We start from the raw sequence: 16,029 nt of genomic DNA on the forward strand, positions 1-16,029 counted from the left end.
GTTGTGTTGCGTCTTTTTTTTCTCTCATTTTTCGCAAATTCTTCTGAAAAATACCAAGTTTTAGCCAAAAAAATTTTAAAGAAACAAAAATGTCATTTTAAATGTAACTGTTATTTATTATAATTTATTGTTTATTGTTATTTATACCTTTGGTAATTTCTCAGATAATCTTCAAATCATTTTCACACACACACATACATACAAAAAAAAGTGCAAGCAAATGAAACCTATTAAAACACACATTTCTACTGAAAGCAGTGAAATAGTCACTACAAAAAAGTAAAACGAAACAAATATATTTTAATGAATAACGTAGATGCTACGTATCGTAAAGTTATTTATAAATAAAATCTGAAAGGTTTCAGATTTTAAATTACGTCCAAAGGGGCGATTTTTTGTGTCCTACCTTTATTTATTAAATATCATTTTCTACGTCCTCAAACCATAAAATTAAGTTTACCAGTAATATCGCAAAATATTTTTAAAATATTATTATTAGATTCCCGATACAGTTTCGCGCGTTGGAGATAAAAGTGTTTTTTTTTCGCCCAGCGTTGCCATTGCTCGCTTTGAAATCGTTTAGTTTGTTAATCAAAAATTCGCTGAAGAGTTATAAAATATGAAATCGATAATAAAACAAATTTCAAATTCAAATTAGGACTTCCACATGCCCGTATTCTATGGAAGATTACGTTATTCAAATTTTGATGGCTCTAGGTATTGTTTAATCACAATACGAGAAAGATATATACAGTCATGCAGATTCTTCTTCATTATTTAGTTTCTTTAAATATAATACAGGGCGATAATATTTGGTGGCAACAATTTGAAAAGTGAAAAACGCTTACCGTGAATCGACGTAAAATGCCGAAACGAAAGTAATAGTCCTTCTGGGCAAATTGGCCGTTTGGACTAATTATAAAGTTTTTCATTTTTAAGTTGTGCAGAGAGGATTTGCAATAAGTTTTAACGATTTTGCATTCAGTGTGTTTAATAATGAAATTTTGACTGAGAAGATATTAGCTATGTTACACTGATCATTCTAAATATGATTCTGTATTTTCTCGCACGTTTCATCTGACAAGTATATAACAATAATATGAAGTACTGCAATGTTTATTTATATTTTTTCACTTGAATAAGATGCACTGACCATTTTTTATATTATAAGAATCACTTAAGACTTTCATTTTTAAGAGCTAATAAAATTGATCGAAAGAATCGCATCTTTTCTTCCCTCTCTTTTCTTATTATACAATACCAACATTGATGTAATTAATGGTGCATTTAAGTACCGATTGGGAGATTTAAATTTTATATCTAACAACAAGTTTAATTACCATTTTACTAAAATATTACAGAATATTTAAATTTTTGTTTGTTAAAACAGGTCAAATTTTGAAATGCATTGCAAAAATATATAAAATTACATTTTAATGTTCTTCCACATTTAGAAATATGCCAATTTTTTATCAATGGCTCACAGCGAATTATTTCGGTTCATCATTTTGGTTTAGAGATCTTAGAAGTTTACAGACTGAGCTGACGAGGTTAGAAGGGTGTTTGAAAATTTGAAATATAAGAATGATCTCGAAATCATTTCATTATTCTCTTATTGTACTTCCCTTATTACTCTTTTTTATATCCCGGATTATATAAGATATTCTTTACTTATAATTTTTGAAAATCTAGAAGAAAGAATATTTTTATTCTTCTCAAACTAAAGAAAACTTTATGCTAGGACCTTCTGGGTCAAGGAACCAGTGTACAGAAACATAAACGTCAATAGTCTGAATATAAGACCCGAGAATGAAATGATAAAACACATAACTACCAACCTACCTTCTCATTTTTGTTTTATAACAGTAGAGACGTCCCTAGATATTTATTACAATTAAATCAATATTGCACAATTATTTATGTAAATGTATTGAATAACTACCAAACACACTCTAAAGGGAAATAATTACCAGAGAGAAAAACTGGTTGAATTAAATCCCATGCCATTCAAAATATAATGAGAAAATTATCCTAGAATTATCCTTGAGTTATTCTAGAATTGTTCTTGCACTATCATCCATGAGAAAAGGTAAGCAACAAAGGTTTCAGTTTTGAAGTTTGGTTAAGAACTTATGCAGCTTAGAAGACTGTGAATTAAATGAAAAAGTATTCCTACTTGCAATAAGTTGTTATTGGATTTCAGGTATAGTTAAATTCTTTGGTTTTAAGAAAAACCATGAAAGAAAGAACTCGAAGAGTTATAATCGGGTTTTTCGAAGAAATATGAAATACGTTCGTTGAAACGCTATAAATATTATATTTATTTATTTCAACGAAGCATTCGTATGTGATGCATAAACTATGTATGGATGTGTGTATATGTGATGATGATGGTTATGTGTATACGCTTATGTGATATATAAATGTATAATGAGAAAATCATTTTGAAATTCTCTATTCTATCTTATATTCATTATGAAGGCCAAGGAAGTTCGACATTTCATATAATAACAATATTATCTCAAATAAACTTTGCACAAATTTTATCATATCCTACATATATAATATTTGAATAACTATTCATTAAAATAGGGATTAAAGTAATTTTCAAAACAAGGTTTCAAAACAGGTTTTTTTATCAAATATGCTGCACCACATGGAAATTTCTGCTGTGTTGCACGAATTTTTATTGCACCAATTCTAATGAATTTCATTATTATAGTAAAACATACTGATGTTCTCTTCCTAAGAAATGTTATGTGTCTTTATGGAAGGCCTTTCTGAAGGAGACTAAACAGCGTTATGTTACACAAGGGGAACACCACGCGAACATCTCTCTTTTATCTCTTATTGTCACAGAGAACACACAAAAAACGCAATGATAATAAAATGTTAATGTTGAACATTTTCGCGGATTGTTAAAAAGTGTTATCACTTGAAATGCATTACTGAAAACTCTAGATACAGCGTCACACAAAAGGAACGAAACACTTGTGATTTTGAAAAACAATGGCAAAAGTTTTATGTATGCTTCCAAAAATATTGAGTTTAAAATTTCATATTTTCCATTTTAAGCTGAAAATGATGTCACAAAAGTTATAGGTACTTAGTATTCTGTAAAATTACAACTGAAAAATATTTTGAAACTCTTCTAATATTTTGTTGGTTTACTATTAACTTTCAAACGCATAGCTTAACATTTTTTGGCCTGGATTTTATTATTTATTACTTTTCTGTTATTATTTCTTAAGAAATTTTCTTCTTCATATTTCCCATTTCTGATTTCAGTAGTTACTTTGAAGAAATACTTTCGTTTGGAATTTCATGTTTCATTTCTTGTCAGATTATTATTTGACAAGGTTTAAATCTGGATACTAAAGAACAGTTTGAATCTTTCAAGAACATCACTCAGAAACCAGAGTCACGCATTCATAACGGTACATTCAATGTCCAAGTAAAAGCTGTAATCATTTTTCAGGCTAAAGTTTTGATTTTGATTTCAAATTTCCTTTTTAAATGTTGATATATTGACTCATTATAAAATTAATAAATTTCAGATCATGAAAAATAAAACCTCATAAAATTAATCATAATCCTCTCATAAAATTATGAGGGTAAATTGTGCCCTTCTGTATCACGATTCCTCCCTCATAATTTTTTATTAGTGCAACTAACTACAGTTTTCGAAATCCATGTATGGTCTCTTCGCCCAAAAATGGTAAAAAAAGATATTAAATTAGAAATGTTACCTTGTTTCAATGTTTAAAACAAGCATTTACTTTTCATAAATTCTGAGAAAGAATGCTGAAGATTTTGAAGAGGCAGAAATTTTAGCTTGGTACCCGATCATTATATCTAATACATCGGATTTCTATTTTAATAGTCTATCGATTTCACATTCATATTTAGAACCCATGTCTTTGATTATTTTATATAATATAATGCAGTAGTCCACAGTACACTTTATATAATCTCCAAAGTCTTCCTTTTACTTTGAGTTCTGTCATCTTTTGAATATTTCATTGAGTCACAGACTAATAAATTCTTTAAATGATTCACTTCAGCAACTTCAGTAATTTGCTTTAAATGAATTCACTTCAACAACTTCAAGAATTAATTAACTTTAACAACTTACCTTTCTTTAAAAGCTATAATCATAAAATGTTCAAATAATGTAAATTCTAGGATAACTATGATTTTTTATGTATTTTCTATAATGTACGAGTAATTTATGCAAAACTATGTTATTAATTCACACATTACTCATTTATCACACATCATTTTAACTTCAGTTTGAGTAGCATCCTTTTACTTTTGTGGCAAAAGTTTCCTGTTCTAAAGACAAAATATTAATTTTTGAGCTTGATATTGGAATAGTTAGTGTAAAGTAAAGAACAGTTGAAAGATTGCTTTAAAGAAAGTCACGTTTCATTAAAACTTAAACTAAACATTAAAACTCGAGACATAATTTTTGAATATCACAAATGTTCCACCACTCTTGTGAAACGTTGTAGTTCTATAATTCCTAAAAATCGTGTTATTTGTACTACTGTATGTCTAACTGTCTCTTTTATTTTCTTGAAATTAACAAAATGTCAGATTTTCCCCTTATTAAAACAGAATTTGTATTTATGTCTAACATGTTTAATTGACAGTTATGTCTTATCTATTTATTAAAGCATAAAGTTCTTTTTCAATTATAATTGAACACTTTCTGTGTAGACATTAGTGCGATTTAACTAATCTCGGAGATATTATATTATATTTTCTTCAGATTTACTTGGTGAATAAAATTTTAGTTCTTATTTTTCAACTGGAAAAAAGTAAAACATCATTTTTATATTACTGTTTTATTTCTAAAAGTAAAAATAGGAACACAGCAAACGGATGTGGTAAGTTAAAAAATTAGATCAATTTTATTGCAATCATCTTTCATTTTAATTGGTTTCGCTTTTCATTCCTCTTTCGTTACAATCGTCAGCTACTACAGCCCAGGAAATTGCTGATATTTTACCTATAGAGAAAAGAAAATTTTATAAAGTTACTTATGAAAATATGCTGGAAACAAAACAATGTTTTCAATTAGATATTACAAATATTACCTCAAAAATGCTTGAAAACTATTTTTAAATAAATATTGACTAATATGTTCAAATGATTAGTTTTTCATTAATACAATACATCATTTCTGTTTAAAAAACTAAAACAATTTCTATTTGAGCTTCGTAAGAACTGAAAAAATAGCTCTTCTTATGGTAAGTGAATTAATTTTTAAACAAAAAGAGTGTATTTCTAATAATTCAAATTCTGGAGCTACCATACATACATTCGGTATTCAAATGATCATTAACTGCCCATTACCCCATAGGAGACGGAAAATGATATCTGTTATATTTCATTCAGTTCTGGTATACTTATAGCTACTGGATATTTAAAATTGTGTATTAACCAATAATTATTCCCAGTTATGCCGAAGTATAGGAACATAGAACATTGAAATAGGTTAGAGAATGAAATATAACATTAAAAGGCAAAATGAATGATTTTACTGCATTAGTCTAACAGTCCCATTAAAAAAAGAATTGCAAACCTAGGCTATTAGTGAATCATTCTGTTTAAAAGAAAAGTTTAATAACTATATTTCAAAACGCAATTTGAAATCTGAGAATTTTTACACATAGGCTTTATGCTCTAAAATTTAGCACTTTATAAGGTATTTCTCCCGCCTTCTTAGCATGCCTTCGTGGTGTAGTGGTGGACACACTCGGCGCATGTTCGAGAGCTCCGTGGTTCGAGCCCCGGCGAAGGCATTGCTCATTTCTTATCTTTTCTGCTTTCAAAAAGTACCTAATGTCTCTACAGTGGCACTCGAACTAAAAAAGGTGGTGGAGGATGATTCTTCACCACCAGGATTTGGCGATTGCATCCCCTAACAACCAGTCGCCCTTTAAAAGTGGGAGTATATAAGGTATTTCTCCCGCCTCATTAGTATGTCTTCGGGGAGAGGTCAGCACACTTTCGGCGCGTATTCGAGAGGTCTGTGGTTCGAGTCCCGATGAGGGCATTGCTCATTTTTCATCTCTCCTGCTTTCGAAATAACCTAATGTCTCTACAACTTGATGAACCAATACGTTTTTAACACAGAAATTTTATGCTAGTTACTAAAGTACGGCAAATCGTATCCCTTATAAAGTTCATAGCTCTTAAGAAAAATTATTTCCTTGAAGAACCAGGGCAATATTAAAAAAACTCATAGACATGCAGTGCTCTGAAGTCTTTATCTACACAACTATGTCAAGAAAACAATATATTTGCTAAATTATGGGCCCCTGTGCTATCGAGGGTCTGTTGCAGTGCCAAGAGTACCCATATATAAAGGCAATGCTGGGAAGGTTGATTTTTATTTTTCAAACACTATTTAAACAAAAAAAAAGATGACTAAAGAAAGATTACTTACGTTCATTTCTTTCAGAAGTAGGTCAAAGCGGGGTTGTAGACGCCATAGTTATAGGCATAAGGATAGGCAAGAGCAGGAGTGTTATAATAAGAACCATAATAAGGCCACTGGGCGAAGGCCACTGCCATCAGGGCAACCAACACAAGGATAGCAAACTAGAAAATAAGGGAAAAAGTACTAGTATATCACTATTAAAAAGATAAAAGGCTGCATTTCCAAATGTACTACGTTTTAGTTAAAAAAGGCACAGTTGCGAAGACTAAAGTGACTTAATTTTTTTACACTTCGATATTTGCCTGCACTGGAGATTTTTCATCATTCAGACATGTATGTTTCATCAGTACCTAGCAAATTACTTTAATTCCTCAGAACTATTCCTTTTATTCATTTAAAAATTATTTTCTCCCTTCTTTCTGGGCCTTCGGAGCGCATCTGACGCGTAATCGGGGGATCGAGAGTTCGAATCTCATCGAGGGCACTGCACCTTTTTTCCTGTACCTCCATCGATATACCGTAATGACATTACAACTGGAGTTCGAACTAAAAAGGTGGTGGAAGATACGGTTCATCACCACCAGGATTTGGCAATTGTGTCCTCTAATCCCCAGAGGGAGTAGAAAGAGGTAGTATATATTTTCTTCCTACTTTCCGTGTGCCTTCGTGGTCTAACTGAAAGCACGTCTGATGCATAATCGGGAAGTGCAGAGTTCGAATCCAGGAGTGTATATTGCATATTTTTATATTCCTGCATCAATATAAACTGATGACTGAATGTAAAAACGCATTAATCGTAAAATGAAATTTCTAATTTCTTTTTCCTAAAAAATGCTCATTTATAAAATTATTCTGTTTATTTCACAATTTTTGAATTTGAAATGTAAAAATATGTACGACGTTAAAAAAATATAAGTTTCCGGAGCACTCATTCGTTGACTCTAAGCAATAAAAAGAGTCCAGAGAATTATTATTACGTCTAGAATGAATTTAGCCATTCGAATGATTGATTAAAATATTCATATAGTTTTTAATCCTGAGCTAATCATACACTTTGTTTTCAAAGTTTTGAATCCCACTGATGTACGCTAGGAATTTTGCAGAAATGTCTGAGTAAGGGCACATTTTTGTAACTTTTATTTAATTTAGCCGGTTAAAAAATTAATTAAAAAAATTTTCTTCTATCATTTTAATTTTAAAAATGAATTTTTTAATCTTTATACAATATCAAAGGAAGGAAAATCAACACTGTGTTTATTTTAAATATGTAACTCTTAGTTAAGTCGCACACAAGAACTAGTATTACTTCAAAAAAGATTTTCTACGATTGCGCTCATTAATACAATGTTCATTTGTTTATTTATTTTTAATAATTTATTTTTTATTTATTTACTAATAAATTTTCAATCATTTACTTACTTATTTATTTATCTTTAATAAATTTGTTTGCTTATTTTTATCTATTTTTTTAAGCTAATATTTTAAGTTACTGGAATTTTTATCCAGATTGACATCTATGGTTTTCTGTGCCTTTTATCATATCATTTTTCTGATAGACTGTAGGCTTTCAGGTGTGACGGTAGCACACTCGGCGCGTATTCGAGAGGTCCAAGTTTGAGTCCCGGGGAGCGCACTGCAAATTTCTTCAGTTTCCTGACATCGAAAATAAACTAATAAATCTAGAATTGCGCCCAAACTAAAAGGTGGTGGATGATGATTTTTCACCACCAGCGTTTGGTGACTGAATCCCCTAATCCCTCGTCGTCCATTAAAAGGGGGAATATGTAAGGTATCTCTCCCTCCTTCCAGCATGCCTTCGTGGTGTAATGGTTAACCCACTCGGCGCGTATTCGAGAGGTCCAGGTTCGAGTTCCGACTAGGGCAATGCTCATTTTTCGAGTCTCCTACTTCGCAATAACCTAATGTATCTGCATTGGCGCCCGAAATAAAAGGTGAGGGATGGCGATTTTTCACCACCAAGATTTGGCGACGGGGTTCACTAATCTTCACTAATTGGGTCCACTAATTCCCTTTTAAAGGTCGACCGCTTTAAAAGGGAAATATATAAAGTATTTTCTCCCTACTTTTCGCATGCCCTCGGGGTGTAACGGTAGTACACTCACCGCGTATTCGAGAGGTCCGAATTCGAGTCCTGGCGAGAGCTTTGCTTATTTTTCACGTCTCCAGAATCAAAATAGCCTAATGACTTTACAAATTTTTGACGAGATAACAAATAGACTAATTTTAAGAAATCTCAGTTAACTATCTTTTTCTCATTAAAAGCGGACTGAAATATAATTTCTAACTTTAAACGAAAAGGTAAATGATTTTCACATATGACATATATCCTCGTTTTACGTGGTAAGAGATCTTTCGTTAAAATTATGATGGTTTAGATATGTAAGAAAAGTCAACCGAGCTGAACATTAAAATTACTCAAATCTAACAAAAGTTAATTAAAAGAGTACTTAAATTTAGACTAAAGTTAGTATTCGTGGGCTTTCTGAACATTGGGGTGACGTTTTCACAGAGTTTTCGTATGAGAATTGGCTCATATTTACAGGAAACTAGCACCATTTTCAGCTAATATCCGATTTCCACTTTGGACATTCATAGGGTTTCAGTACTCTGCGGAAATTCCGATTAGTAGTTACACATGTGAAAAATACTAAATTTTGCTGTTTATTCTTTTCAAAATATGAGTCAAAATACAAATTCATTAACAGAGTTTACAGAACACAATATTTTATACGTATACATATGTCTTTGGAAATGTTTAAAGAAATGAATAGGATTTTACTCACCAGGTAATGCATGATGAAATTTAGCTTTCTTACTCTCTGTAGAAGACAAGAAAATATACTTTCTCATCTTCCGGAGACGCTCTTTTATAGTGGAAAAACGAAGGTAAACAAACAAATGGTATAAGAAAAGTAGTTCAACGTCAAGGCTAAATCCCTTTAAAATGTTGCAGTTCGTCTTAAAGAACGAGAGGGTGTGGTAGAAACAACTTTTCTTCTTACCTTTTTTATTTTCTTAAACCACAAATAATAAACAATAGCTTCTGCTTCTACTTATTTTAATCAGCTGATATGGGTACGTAGTCAAAATACGTCCACTTACGAATAAGTAGTTTCTTACCTATTTCTACAGCCTATGTAATACTTATATTCATTTTGACAATTATTTTTCATTTAAGATACTTTCAAGATACATTTTATTCAAAATATGTTAAAATTTTCCAAAATGCTTCGATTAGAGTTGAATAAATTTACATTCGAAATGAAAGAACCATTTAAGCACCAAATGAACATCGTGTTGTTAGCTTGTTAGCTAAATAGTTAGAAAACAGTACAAATACTTTTGTTACATTTAGAAAAACCTTTACACTTGTGATAAAAAATTAAACACGAAAAAAAAAAATCTGACATTAGTAAGGCAAAAATTGACTGAGATATTTTACATAGAAATCAGAAATTATATTCAGGAGGTAAATATAACAAAGCAGAACTTCAAACTGGAGTACAGCATATAACGTAGCATATTATCGCAAACCATTAATATATTTCGCATATCAAACATTCTCTTTCTACAACAAGATTCAGCAATCTAGCCATAACTTAAACTCATACGAAGTAATAAACTACATATCTATCTCCATGCAACGTTATTGCGGATACGATCTATACTGCGCCCACCAGCGGCCGAGCGGTTAAAGTCGCTGAACACTGGTAGTTCGGTCCGAGGTTCGAATCCCTCGAACGGGCTGGCTGCATGGGCGTTTTCGTGGTTTTCCCGATGTGTAACGTGTATACGAGTCAGTTTTCCTTAGAAAGTCCTCCACGAAGGCATCCTTCCCTTTAGGAGATAGCCCTCGTGTACTTAGCCATAATTAAATAATCCAAATCAAATCGATCTATACTGCTAGCTTTATTGCGGGGTAACTTCACATACATTTAACGAGCTAAAATATTACCAACATCTCTCGCTATGAACCATTATTACATTTTGAGACGTTTTATTTGCTTTTGAATTATAACTAACAATGCAATAATTTTATCAAAAGTTTATTCTATACACCTTTTGATAAACTTCAACAGTCCCTAAACCAAAGTCGGTGCTTCATTGTCAGTGATATTAGCATTAAGATCACTGGCAATTATATTATATCTATGAAAACATAAAGAGGCTATGATAAGCTTGAGAGACTTATCCGGCAGATATTACAATTTCTTGCTTCCTGTCGTCGGGAAATAAATAGCTCGTACTTCAGCTGCATAAAGCAAAACTGCTTTTATTGAGAAAATACGTAGAGGTGGTATACATCACACATTTTTTCATATCGAAATTCGAATACAAAAATATCTTGAATCTCTCGAATCCTTCTCAAAAATTGTAACAAAGCTTCTAGTTAATATTAAAATTAAAGTAAAATTTGAAATCTGCACTTGATAAAAAAGCAATTATAAATAATTTAATATAAAAAAATCTGAAAGTTTTCATATTTTAATTACGTCCGTAAGTGGCGTTTTTTTAGGGTCCGTGACCCTTAGCCGACTACCACTTAGCCGATGGGACACTTAACCGACATCAGTTAGCCGACACGGACAATTAGCCGACACGGACACTTAGCCGACACGGACACTTAGCCGACAGGTCATTTAGCCGACACGGACACTTAGCCGACATTAAATTTAGCCGACACGGACAGTTAGCCGACAGGACATTTAGCCGACACGAACAGTTAGCCGACTGGACATTTAGACGACAAGGACACTTAGCCGACAGGACATTTGGCCGACACAGAGAGCTAGCAGTCAGGACATTTAGCTACGGGACACTTGACAGTCAAGACATTTAGCCAACAGGATAGTAAGCCGACAGTGACTTTTAACTAACATGTACCCAATAATTATTTAAACGTACTATCAATTACAAAATTTCTCGACTTCTCCATAAGTTCAATATTTAAGTTATTTTTACACCTATCAGTAAAATTCATTTTTCGATTCTTATAGAGCTCATATGTGCTTTTAATTTTTTTTAATTGTGTTAATTTAGCATTGTTTGATATGTATCGTGCTGTTTGGTATATATTGGCGAAACTGAAAAAGCGCTGAAATTTCTCGTCAGGGAATACGAATTAAATTTCGAAAGGAAAAAAGAATTTTTTTAGCTAAGTACGGCGATCACTTAATTACGTTTGGGATATTCAAAAATTATCCGTAAAGCTTCTTCATTAAATCAACTGGGTTCTTTTGAACACTTTCACATCATTAATAATTTTTCTTGTTTACTTAACGATATTAATTTTCCAATCTCGCTCTTCCAAATGCTTTCAAATTTCTAATACCTTTACGTTTCATTACTATTTTAATCAGTACATCATGTTACATCCTTTTCTTTACAAAATCGTTTCGCTCCTCCCACAAATAAAATTTTCTTTTCCTGTCATGAAAAATCTAAATAAATGCAATAAAAATTGTTATTCTTGAATTATACTTTTTATAGAAACATATGGTGGTGAAGGATTAGTTTTGAAATATATATTATTTTGTTATTAGAAACAATTAAAAAAAGTGCATCAAGACAAGCAAAGGTATAAATTATTGACCTCTATAATGGGCTCTTCATGCCACCATCCTTGAGATAAAAATTCTGTAACATTTCATTGACCATGCCTCTCTCTTAAAATACTTAGGTTAATGTTTATAGCACTAAACTGGTGCATTATGTTTAATTTTGAAGTAAAATATTCTTTAAGATTTTATTTCATTCATAACTAAATTCTATTCTCAAAAGCTACATTTTTCACTCTTCATATATCGAAAACGTTGCTGATATGAAATTCCGGACGTTGAAAATCTCCGAAGAGAAATCGGAGGAATCTGCAGAAGGAGGAGCACCAAGCAGGGCGGAGCAAAGCGAGGCATCCTGAAAAGTCACCGTAATGTGATACCAACTATCAGAGCTAAATTTAACTAGATCAGTCATGTAACTAGATAATATTATGTACTCTGTTTTGAAAGTCGTGATGTGTAATTTTCAATATAATATGTTATATTGTGTCATGTTTTTCTCATAAAATGTAACTTTCTCAATATCTGTTAAAAATGTATAAATTTTCATTTCACTTTTCATAACTTTTGTTTTCTCTTTAATTCCTTCTCGTTCCTTTCTCGTTTCTGTTGTAGCTACATGGTAATAGGGAAATTTTTGGTGTCCATTTTCCTGAATGCATTTTAAAGTTCTAGCCTAAAAGGGCAATTTTATTGGAAGAGACTGGTTATATATTAAGTAAAAAGGTTACTCTATTTCTGTTAAGCCCAGCAGCGGCCGAGCGGTATAAAGTCACTGAACATTGGCAGTTCGATCCGAATTTCGAATCCCGCGAACGGACAGGCTGCATAGGTGTTTTCCCCATGTGTAACATGTATACGAGCCTGTTTTCCTTAGAAAGTCCTCCACGAAGGTATCCCTTTCGTTATGCAGATAGCCCTCCGGCTTTGCCGTAATTACATATACCAAACCTACTTCTGGCCGCAGGCCACTAGGTATGAATTTCTCTGCCAGAGTACTATTCCACATTAATAAATATGCGATGCCTAACCTCTAATTGTATAGGGTGTAAATAGTATTTTAGATTAAAAAAAAAGTAGTTCCAGTGTGGCGAGGAGCACAACGAATCAGTTGACTTCTTCTCGGAGTTTACAACAAAGCCTCCACTTGGGCTTGAACTCGGGAATACTAAGAAATAAAGCTTAACTAAAACGATATAGCCGAAGCTATCAAAATTCTACAAGAGTTGGCCCCTTAACGCTAACTAAACGGCAAGGCTATGAAAGGCCTAAAGTATGGCCGAGCGTAAAAATAGCTTTAGAGAGAATATAGCCGAAAGGCGAATGAGCTCTGGTCAGAATTTCTGGCTCGAAGTCCGAAGTCAGTAGAACTAAGTTAAATACTTTCTCCTCCCTCATTTGCATTTACCGTGATTCTGAAAACACGTTCTGGAGTGAAATTTGTAAGCTGAAATTAGGAGAGATAGGAAAGTGGTTTTAACTAAAAATAACTGTTAGAAACTTAGGAGAAACCTTACACCATCAAACATGAATTTGGCTTTTTGCCCGAGTTCAAGCTATTTATCCGACGGCATAAGAAATCATTGCTTTTCCATTCTATGCTGTGCAAAAACTGTAAATACATTCGAAAATCAATCTCTCGAAATTCGATAAATCAAAATTTTTGATAGGTTGATTTGAATATAAAAATATAGAATTAAAATTAAATTCTGCATGTCTTGATAAGCAGAATTTTTTATTACTTAAAATATCTTTCTGTTTTCGTGAGATTATGCTTATCGAAGTCCTACTGTCCTTGCAAAGCTTTATTTCCAAATCGTTCTATTTACTTGAAGCATCTAACAATGTTTAAGGTTATACTTGATCTAGTGCTGCTACTTTAATCCTGTAACCTAAAAAGACATATAACGAGTTATCGGTATATCTGAGATACAAAGTCTGCACATTATTTTTAAATATTTTAAAATTCTAATAAAAGGCAAAGCTTCCTTGAAGGTAAGGTCACCTTTAATAACAGAAATGTAAATATTTCAGAGCAGAACAGCATGCAATTGAATATACTTGTTTGTAAATGTTGTAAAGGCTCGTTAAAGTTGTTCATTTCAGACTGCCATTTGGAAAAGAACAGGGAGTTTAAACTAGATCTTAGTGGTTAAAAGAATATGCCAGAGAAATTCCTTTGATATTTTACTTAAATACACTTCAGAAGATGAACGGATCAAGGACTTAATTTGCTAACTTATATACCACAATTTTCACATTTTATTCAATTCTCGTAAAATTTGCTTAACATCTCTTTAATTTTTTTGTATAAATTAAATTTATAAAAATAAAGAAACAGGTATTAATTTCAGAATTTTTTATTTTTATTTTCATTAGTGTAAATTAAAAAGACTTATTAAAACTTGAAAAAAAGAAAAGAAACAACAGTAGAATTTCTCAGTAATCTTTTACACATTATTCTTTATGCCTGCGTCGTTCAGCTTTCAAAGAACATTCGTTGATTTGCCATCTTAAAAAGAAAAAAAAAACTTTGGATAAATAGGTCAAGAAAGATTATAATGTTAATAACAAACGTTAATTACAGTATGTTTTAGCGTGAAGTTTGTAATGTTGCAAAATTCATTTAAATTCGAAATGTTCATAAAAATTCTTTTTTCCCGGTAACTTCCTGTTATTAGATTCCCAAGATACTATTTTTTTAATTTCAAAAAAGGACTTTAATGAAGAATTAAATACAGTCCTTAAATAAAATAATATATGCAAAATTACGTTACTAGATATATATATATATATATATATTGCTTTCTGTAATATCATATGGAAGTCGTTCCATTAAATGCTCTTAAACACAACGGGATTAAAATTTAAAATTTTCATCTATATTCGTGTATATTCGTGTATGTATTCGTCTTTCACTGAGAGTAAACAGAAACCATTTTACTGAAGTTAAAAACGGATCAGTTTTAAAAATTTATATTTATCAGGTGTATTTTAAGTAAGGTGTAAATTCCTTAAAGAGTTCAGTAATACTTTTGCAATTAAACATTAGCAAACCAATTTATTCTTAGTGCTCGGTTTTATTACAAAGTTTTGTAAGAGTAATTTACGAATAACAAAATTTTATTTCGTTTCTCTCATTAAATATACGCTACTGTTAGCTAGTTATGGCTTTAAAAACAAAATATCACATATACTGTTTTTCTAAAATTTCTTATTAGTAGTGTATCATAGAAATTTGAAATAAACGCGATAATTTCTTGTAAATTCTAAGAGTTAAACTAAGTTTCAAAAGCAGTTTTATGTATTCCTTTCTTACAGAAAGGATGTTTCACTTTTTATATACTTTTACGTCTTCTGTTTTCTCTATCGTTCCTGGACAAATGAAGTAAATTTTCGATTTAAATGCAACAGTAGTACAACCTGAAATAAGAATTTTCATTTTCGTTTCCATTCCGTCAAAAATTCTTTTTTTTCCTGCTTTGTTAAAAAATTTTAACAGCTTATTGAACGATTTACATGTTTCTTGATACTAATTTAATTTATTAACTGGGTATGACGAAATTTTTCGTCATGCTGGGAAGACTATTTCAATGTATATGACGAAATGTTTCGTCATGCTGGAAAGACTATTTCAATGGGTATGACGAAATGTTTCGTCATGCTGGGAAGAGTATTTCAATGAGCATGACGAAATTTTCGCCATGCTGGGAAGACTATTTCAATGGGCATGACGAAATTTTTCTTACATTTTTTTGCAATCTGTCACTTGACTATTGTTCAAGAAAAATCGATCAATGGAAACACTTGTCCGCTCATAAATTGTGATAACACTCCTAATTTGCACAACTTAATTTCATTTTAGTCTGCATGTCCGTATTTTACATATTAGTAATAACTTGTTGATTTGAGTAATTGTTAGTTTTTTATAAATATGGCTAAAAATTATTGTGAAGTAGAAAATATTTTTGAATTGTCTGAAAGTGACGATGAAATATT

At 31.5% G+C, this 16,029-nt stretch overlaps 1 long non-coding RNA gene across 1 annotated transcript; it reads right to left on the reverse strand.

Annotated features, from left to right (window-relative positions):
- Nucleotides 1–4,890: 4,890 nt before the first annotated feature.
- Nucleotides 4,891–9,404, reverse strand: LOC118197232 (uncharacterized). Its single transcript, XR_004759545.2, has 3 exons — nt 9,256–9,404; nt 6,458–6,612; nt 4,891–5,014 (listed from the first exon to the last, which is right to left on the reverse strand). It is a non-coding gene; the product is annotated as an uncharacterized LOC118197232 (long non-coding RNA).
- Nucleotides 9,405–16,029: the final 6,625 nt, after the last annotated feature.

The sequence above is a fragment of the Stegodyphus dumicola genome, chromosome 8, assembly GCF_044657685.1.
Source record: "Stegodyphus dumicola isolate Sdum_Otavi_A_Nest chromosome 8, ASM4465768v1".
In the NCBI taxonomy this organism is placed as follows: domain Eukaryota; kingdom Metazoa; phylum Arthropoda; class Arachnida; order Araneae; family Eresidae; genus Stegodyphus; species Stegodyphus dumicola.